The sequence below is a fragment of the Macrobrachium rosenbergii genome, chromosome 7 (assembly GCF_040412425.1).
Source record: "Macrobrachium rosenbergii isolate ZJJX-2024 chromosome 7, ASM4041242v1, whole genome shotgun sequence".
Classification (NCBI taxonomy): domain Eukaryota; kingdom Metazoa; phylum Arthropoda; class Malacostraca; order Decapoda; family Palaemonidae; genus Macrobrachium; species Macrobrachium rosenbergii.
In genome coordinates, this window is record NC_089747.1 from 7,874,168 (window position 1) to 7,882,500 (window position 8,333).

The window sequence follows — 8,333 nt, forward strand, 5'->3', positions numbered from 1 at the left end:
TCTCGATTCACAGATCCCACAGGAATGGCAAATATATAGAGAAAGTCTCGCGAGAAGAGAAAATATTGAGCTGATTTCTGTCAATAAACGACGTGGTTGTCCAGAGTTGGATCTAGTATAGAAGCCAGGTCCTAATACAAAGATATCAGAAGCAGTCTCCCTGAAAACGATAAAAATATTACTGGGACATTTATTACAGAAGCCAGGTCTTGATGACAAGGATATTGAAAGTATCTCCCTGAAAACGATCAAAAGAATGCCAGGTCTTTTATTATCTTGAGACCAAGCGGAGTGGTGATTATAGAGCAATGCCACATTGGACATAACATACATACATACTGTGCAGACATACATGCATACATACATACATACCCACATTTGCAGCAATGCTTGAGTAAAATGAACACTTTAGGGGTGGTTGACAACAAGAGGAAAATAGATTGATTCTTCGTTTTTAACGTGCTATAGAACAAAATATACAGGTTATCTTTAAGCTTGAAACTATGCACAGGGAAACAGAATAATGTGAAGCAAGGAATACAGAAGTGAACTAAAGTAACTTGAAGAAGCATATAAAGAAACAATCGTAACTAAAAGGAACATAAATAAACAAAAGGAACAGCATGCATCTTGAAACTATATTACAACAGTTGGCACTGCAAGAACAAATGGGGAGCAGAGAAGAATAAGCTCGGCATATGCATATGAGCTATATACTGGCTACATATGCATCCACATTTACATTCACGTATGTATAAATGTATACATGCACGCGACAAAACTTGTCATATCCCAAAGGAAACGTTAACAATAAACATTATCAGTCAATGATTGGAAGTAATTGCATCTGGAAATTCGTCCAAAAATGGACAACCATATCTCACCATCATCAAAATGGGATGATGAAAATGGCGTGAACAATCACTATCAGTTATTTATTTATAGATTTATTTGCTTTGCTAATGACTGTAAACACTTGAAATTCTTGAAAGCAAAGCAGACTAGGTGGCGTAATTGCCATAACCCGTAAGTAGACTGACGTGAAAATTTTCTACCACTTTCTTAAAAATTTTTTTATTTATTTATTTATTTTGCTGATGATTGTAAACACTTGACATTCTTGAAAGCAAAGCAGACTAGCCTGGCATAACTGGCATAACCTTTAAGCAGACTGACTCTTTAAACAACCAACAACCATGTTTGAAAATACTCAAGTTGACAAGAATATTCTCTCAGAACTGACAAGGGTCAAGTAAAGTGCAGGTGAATGTCATCATAAAACCCTAACAACACAAGTCTGCCCTAAAATGGAATACTGCAGAATCTGCAAAATTTTCGAAATTGAGGTATGCCACCTACTGGTAGCTCGTGAAACACTAATACACAAGTTACTGCAGTTTCAGAATGATTCTTCAGTACTTGATTTTGGGGTTACCATTTTCACTATCTAAAAATGAGTAGTAAGGCAAGGGAAAACTGCAGTATCTACCATTTTTCTCAGTTTTGTATTTTTGCACATACTGCAGTCTTCCATTTTAGGGCAGAAGAGAGTCCGAAGGGACTGACAAACTCTGCTGGTTCTGAACGACAAAAATCATATTTCTTCTCATAAAGTCAACACAGAAAAGTATACTTTCATGGATTGAGAAATATATAAGTGTATGCAAGTGCCACAATGCCCTTTAAAATTCACAGAATTTATACTTGACAAAAAAGCGTAGCCACTGGTGAAGGGTGGAGTGACCTGTTGCTTTATTCAAGAAACACAGAGAGAGAGAGAGAGAGAGAGAGAGAGAGAGAGAGAGAGAGGAACCAACAATTCCTCAGCTTGTCAAGAAAAAGTTACTGTAGAAAAGAGAGAGAGAGAGAGAGAGAGAGAGAGAGAGAGAGAGGAACCAATAATTCCTCAGCTTGTCAAGAAAAAAGTTACTGTACAAAAGAGAGACAGACAGACAGACAGAGACTAGAAAATAATTCCTCAAAGAGTCAAGAAAATTACTGTAGAAAAGAGAGAGAGCGAGAGAGAGAGAGAGAGATCCGGAAACTGGATTAGATCTACAGCCTTGATTACTTGATGCGTAAAAGACAACGCGAATAATCCCGAGGCTTTTAATTAACACTTTTCGCCTGTTGAAGTAAATAAACACAGATACACAAATCATATTATAAACAGATGCAATAACTCTCAGACACATGAACAACATGGCGATTAATTCAAAGAGCAGCACTAATGAATAACATACAGTGATGTAACGCATGTTAAAATATGCATTGTGTAACGATGCAGCTGACTATAACTCGATCCCTTTCTCTCTCTCTCTCTCTCTCTCTCTCTCTCTCTCTCTCTCTCTCTCTCTGCACAATCCGTTAACCGACTCAGAATGACGTCATGATGTAGAAAGGAGTGGTTACTAAGAAGAAATAGCTTAACTAAGCTGACAAGTTTTTTTTTTTCAAGAAAAATATTTCCACCGAGTTTTTTATATGAAAAAAATCGCAACTAAGTTTTTTCCTAAGAGAAATATTGCTACTAATTTTTTTATAAGAAAAAATTTGCACCTAAGTTCTGTGTGAGAAAAAAGCTCCTACTAAGTTCCTTCTAAGGAAAAAAATCCTACTAAAGTTTTTTTTATAAGAAAAATATTGCTACTAGTTTTTTTATAAGAAAAAAATTGCACCTAAACTTTTCCTAAGAAAAAAATTACTACTACTAGTTTTTTTATAAGAAAAAAATTGCACCTAAATTTTTCCTAAGAAAAAAATTACTACTAAATTTTCTTCTAAGAAAAAATATTGCAACCAAGTTTGTTTTATAAGATAAATATTAGGACTCCCACCTTCTACCTACCGGTCAAGGACGGTCAGAGAGAGATTGACCGTCACTAGCATAATATAGTACCAGAGAACACTTACTATTCAAAAGCCGTGCAGCAGAGCAATCACAGCGATGACGTCATACCTGCAGAGCGCAATGACGTCATGTCGGTTTCAAACCAGAGCGAACCACGAGGAGGGATGGATGAGACTGCAAGAGACTGAACAGACAGACAGACAGACAGTCACACTGAGAGACTGACAGACGCAAGTGTCACAAGACAACGAGAACTTGAACAGAGTGATAAAAACCTTAAGACTTTTTATCTTATTGGTTTATTATTATTCCATGGCGTGACGTAACTGATATGATTAATTGTAGGAAAGAAATGGTAGATTTTGGAAAGGACACGAAAAGGACTCAAGGAAAAATTAGGATTCTTTAAAGCCATTTTTTTTCCTCTACGAAAAAGATTCAAGAAAGAAACTAGAATTTGTTAACGTCATTTTTTCTTATTTTTTCTTTTTTTCTCTCTTGGATGAGCTCATTGCATGTGATGCAAGTTATTACGGAAAAATGCTGAGAGAGAGAGAGAGAGAGAGAGAGAGAGAGAGAGAGAGAGAGAAGAGAATTTAATAATTATTTATTACCATACGAGCTTGTTGGCGCGCTGGAACCCAGGGCTGCTGTCTCCCCTAACCTCCCGATCCCCTAACTTCCCCGCCCCCACCTGGGGCGGACAAACAGGTTTTCAGGAGGAGGATAGATTTCTCCCCTACCCTCCCGTTCCCCTACCTACCCCGCCCCCACCTGGGGCGGACAAACAGGTTTGCAGGAGGAGGATGGATGTACCTTCTATCCTAACTCCCGATCCCCTACCTACCCCGCCCCCACTTGGGCCGGACAAACAGGTTTGCAGGAAGAGGATGGATGTCTCCCTTACCGTCCTGTTCCTCTACCTACCACGCCCCCACCTGAGGCGGACAAGAGGTTTGCAGGAGGAGGATGGATGTACCTTCTACCTTCCCGTCCCCCTACCTACCACGCCACCCCCCGGGCCGGACAAACCAGTTTACAGGGGGTGGGTAGCTGTGTCATGTCTCCCCTCCTGTCACCCGGGGAGAGGACAAACAAGATCTACTCGGATACTATCATTATAGATAATATAACAATAATATCAGCGCATGTTTGTAAATTTTATGCAACCTTATAGCGCCACTCAACGTTAAGATTATTAACAAAAACTAGAAGAAATAACGAATCACTTACACACAGGCCTGTAGAAAATAATAATGTCAGGAATGGCTTCATAATTAATATGAAAACGATCTAAGACCAACCCTGTTCTCATAAACAATTTTTACCCTTAATTCCCTGTCTTTCCAAATGTCTGGACAAACTCGAGCATTCCTGAGCGGTTCCATCAGTCGGCTTGAGAAATCACAGGTTACTACATTCCTCTGAGAGAGAGAGAGAGAGAGAGAGAGAGAGAGAGAGAGAGAGAGAGAGAGAGAGAGTACAGTACTTTACACTCTGTATTACATCAACATACGCAGGAGTTATTATTCTTTTTATTCAGAGGAAGATCCCTGTTCATACGGAACAAGCCCACCAAAGGGGCCATTGACTTGAAATTCAAACTTTCCAAAAAAATACGGTGTTCAATTGAAAGAAGCATCAGAAGTTAATAGGCAATACAGAAAGAAGAGATCAGTTATTAGACAAACGAAAAATAAATGAACAAATTAACATATAAATAGATAAAAATGTAAACTATAAAATACAGGGAGAATTGCTTTAGGGTAGTAATGCACTGTATCTTCGCTTGAATATTTTGTGGTTCCATACAGGAGACAGGTCGCTTTCCTTCATTCTTTTTTCGGGCCTGGGCTACTTGAGTCTTCTCCATGACTTTTCCACCTGCTAAACAACTTGCAAAGGTTGAAACTTACCTTAAAGAAGAGAAGAATCCTCTGCGAAGTGACCCATCACAGCCACTCGGTGTCTTCCTTCTGACGATACGGGTCCCCCCCAAAAAAATCAATTCAGTGAATATGTCACAAAACTATCCTTTTCTACTATCCATCAGTGGTTCCTTCACTAGCGGTGCACTAACCACGCTCTGCAGTAATCTCCCATCACTACCAATCACTTATTAACAAGGACACGCGATAGTTAACCAAGATTTTTCCCACACAGGATAGTCAATCGATTTGATTTTATTTTTCACAAAATACAAAATGCACACAAATAAATTCAAGGCGAGGTTATAACATCAAAATGCAGACGTTATCTCCTGAGCATGATAGACCATCTTCAATCGAAAACTATATCATACACAACAGATCGCCAAAGATTTCAAAAATTCAGTTCTTAAAATTCACCAAAAAATACGGCCACAGAATAGCAACGGTGACAATCAGTCTCTCATTGTAAATCTGTATAATAATGATTTGACTCACTATTGACACTCACTATACCCTTGAATCTGTCGTCTCAAATGCAATTCATAACACTTTCATAAGCCTGGAAAGAAAAGAAACATTTATTAGTATTATTTTTTTTTAAACATTTAATAAAATAGATTGATCAATATAACTACAAAGGAATTTTATCGAAATAAATTTCATATTTATCGAAGTACACTTTTTTCAGTCAAGAGACCATTTTTTTTAGTATGGCCTAACTTATTATTCACTACGTTTCTTGGTACAGTACTGTATGCGACGGCCATAGTAAGTTTTCTGTCAAACAACAGCTTTAAGAGAAAAATACCGGTGCATAAGAAAGGTCTTTCAATAGACGAGTATTCCGCTTTTCTCCATAACGCGATATTCTTCGAAAGCAAGAAAAGAAATGTCATTATATAAACATCTTTCAGTGCCCTGCACTAATGCAAAAAAGCACAATTTATTAAAATTACAGAACAAGGAGATACAGAACTTCTTATAAAACTCACGTCAATACTGTATATAATTCAATGTTACCTTAAAAAACAAAACATAAATAAAAAACTAATGCATCGACAAACGCCTCTAAAAATTATGACTTACAAGACTGCTCAAGAAATCCCCCGGAACGAGACGCGAAAAACAACAGGTCACTCGAAACAAAACCCAGCGGAAAGACGCGTCGGCAATGTGAGACCAACAGAAGACGCCAACAACCAACCAACCAACCAGCCAGCGACCGAGCGAAGACGGCGAAACCATAGCAACAAGTGCTGCTGACGCTCACGGTAGCCTCTCCTAATGGGAAAGGAAAAGCCAACGACCACAAAACCGAACGCCTGCCTCCCTGCCTCGTCTCCCCCTCCCCTCCCCTCCCCTCCTGCCCCCTCCCCGGGTTAAGGGAAAGAGGGGGAATATTTACAAACGAAGCACAATGGCATACAACGGGTGTCTGGCCAATTAGCCTCCCGAAAAACAGAGGTATTCGGCTCTCCTATCGGTCGTGGGACCCGTAACCTGTCATAACACGGGTTCTCTCACATCCAGCGTCTTGTCGCCGTCGTAATTTCCTCCCTATTTACTTGGCAACCCTCCCGTACCCCTCCCATACACAACCCCCATCTCCCCTTTCTTTCCCCTCCCCCCCCTTCCCCTTCGAAATGAAGAACGCACGCACCATATGCTGGACGGATGAATAAAAAAAGACCATAGCTCGGTTACTACTCCTGGATCAGCTAATCCCCCAGACACCCACCCCTCTTCCCCCTCCCCCCATTCGTCTCCCCAGCCCCGCCATCCACTGTCACGCGAGCAACAGATTTGAGCAGGACCCCCTAAATACGCTCGTCTGCAGGAATTCTTGGACATAAACTTGCAATCAATCACTGAAGCAAGCGTTTATAAAAAAAAAAACTTGATATTAAATCATTGAAAGCTATCATTTTCCATGAAGAAAAATTCTGTTTAAAATAACCTTGAAATCTAATGAGTGCTATATAAACTTCATGAAGAAAAAGCTTATAAAAATTAACTTGAAATTAAATCACTGCAATGTATAATGCTCAATGGATAAAATGTTTTTCAATTATAATCTTTATTTTTTTTACGTAACCTTTACTTTTCAAAAATAACCTTTAGGTTTCAAAAAATAACCTTTATTTAAAAAAAAAAAATAACCTTGAAATCAAATAAATGATACATAATACTCGAAGAAAACGTCTATACAAGAATATAGCCTTGAAATCACATAACTGTGATGCACAATGCTCATCGAGTAAACGTCTATAGAAATGATAACCTTGAAATCTAATAACTGTAACACACAACACTCATAACTCAAATGTTTACAAAAGACAACCTTGAAATCGAATAATTACGATGCACAATGCACATGAAGAAAAGAAAACGTTTGAAAATCACGGTAACCTTGAAATGCAACAATTTTAATGCATATAATGCTCACTTATTAAAGGATTTTAAAACATGATAACCTTGAAATTCAAACATTGTTACAAATAATGCTCAAGATATAAAGGGCTATAAAATAGAATTGAATATAGAACATATACAATTTAGGCCACAGGCCAAGCACTGGGATCCACGAGGTCACTCAGCTCTGGAACGGAAATTGACAGTAAAAGGTCTGAAAGGTGTAACAGGAGGAAAACCTCAAAGCAGTTGTACTATGAATCAATTGTTAGGAGATGGATGAAAGAGAATATGAAAGGAGGTACAGTAAAATTAACGAAAGGGGTTGCAGCTAGGGGTCGATGGCACGCTGCAAAGAACCTTAAGTAATGCCTACAGTGCACCGCACGAGGTGCACTGACGGCACTAAAAACAAAATGAAATTTCATCTGCAAGGACAACCCAAAATCCTACTCAGGTTACGAAGCGAAAAGAGAATATGCAATTTAGAGTAAAGGAAACGGAAAACAGCTAAGAATCACAGAAATACGAATCCCAACTACAGGAAAATGCAAAAAAGTAAAACAAACGCCAAATTTTTAAAAAAACATGGCGTCGACACAAAGCCTCATATGAGACTTTCAGCGTTAGTTCTCATTCCTCTAAAAAAAATAAGTGAATCTCGATTTCATAACTTCCACAAATTATTATTATTGCTGTTATTATTATTATTATTATTATTATTATTATTATTATTATTATTATTATTATTATTATTCCTGTTTCAACGGCCTTTAGTTTGTAGAGCTACTACAAACTAAAGGCCGTTGAAGCAGCAAAACTGCTTTTAATAACACTGCCTTAAAAGAGAGACTCCTTCCATATTATTATTATTATCATTATTATTATCATTTCAACACCAAAGTAACTGGCTGATTTATGACTACTAAAACTGGCGTCACAGCGCCTACATTACTGACATCGTATTAAAATTAAATAGAAAACTCAAGGAATAAATAAATTTAAATAGGGTTTCATAAACTACATATCTAAAAATATATAATTTAATCATATCTGTAAATTCACCTCTGCTGTACATATACACTGAGTGTGTATATGTTAAAAATTTGTTGAGGAGGCCCGCCTCCTTCACAGAAACG

At 38.0% G+C, this 8,333-nt stretch overlaps 1 protein-coding gene across 12 annotated transcripts in view; it reads right to left on the bottom strand.

Annotated features, from left to right (window-relative positions):
• Mef2 (myocyte enhancer factor 2) overlaps positions 1 to 8,333 on the bottom strand; it is a 790,604-nt gene that overhangs the window by 650,551 nt on the left and 131,720 nt on the right. For all 12 annotated transcript variants that reach the window (XM_067106408.1, XM_067106410.1, XM_067106409.1 and 9 more), the window contains one exon: positions 4,768 to 5,341. The gene's annotated coding sequence lies outside the window, so the exon portion shown is untranslated. The remainder of the gene's footprint in view (positions 1 to 4,767; positions 5,342 to 8,333) is intronic.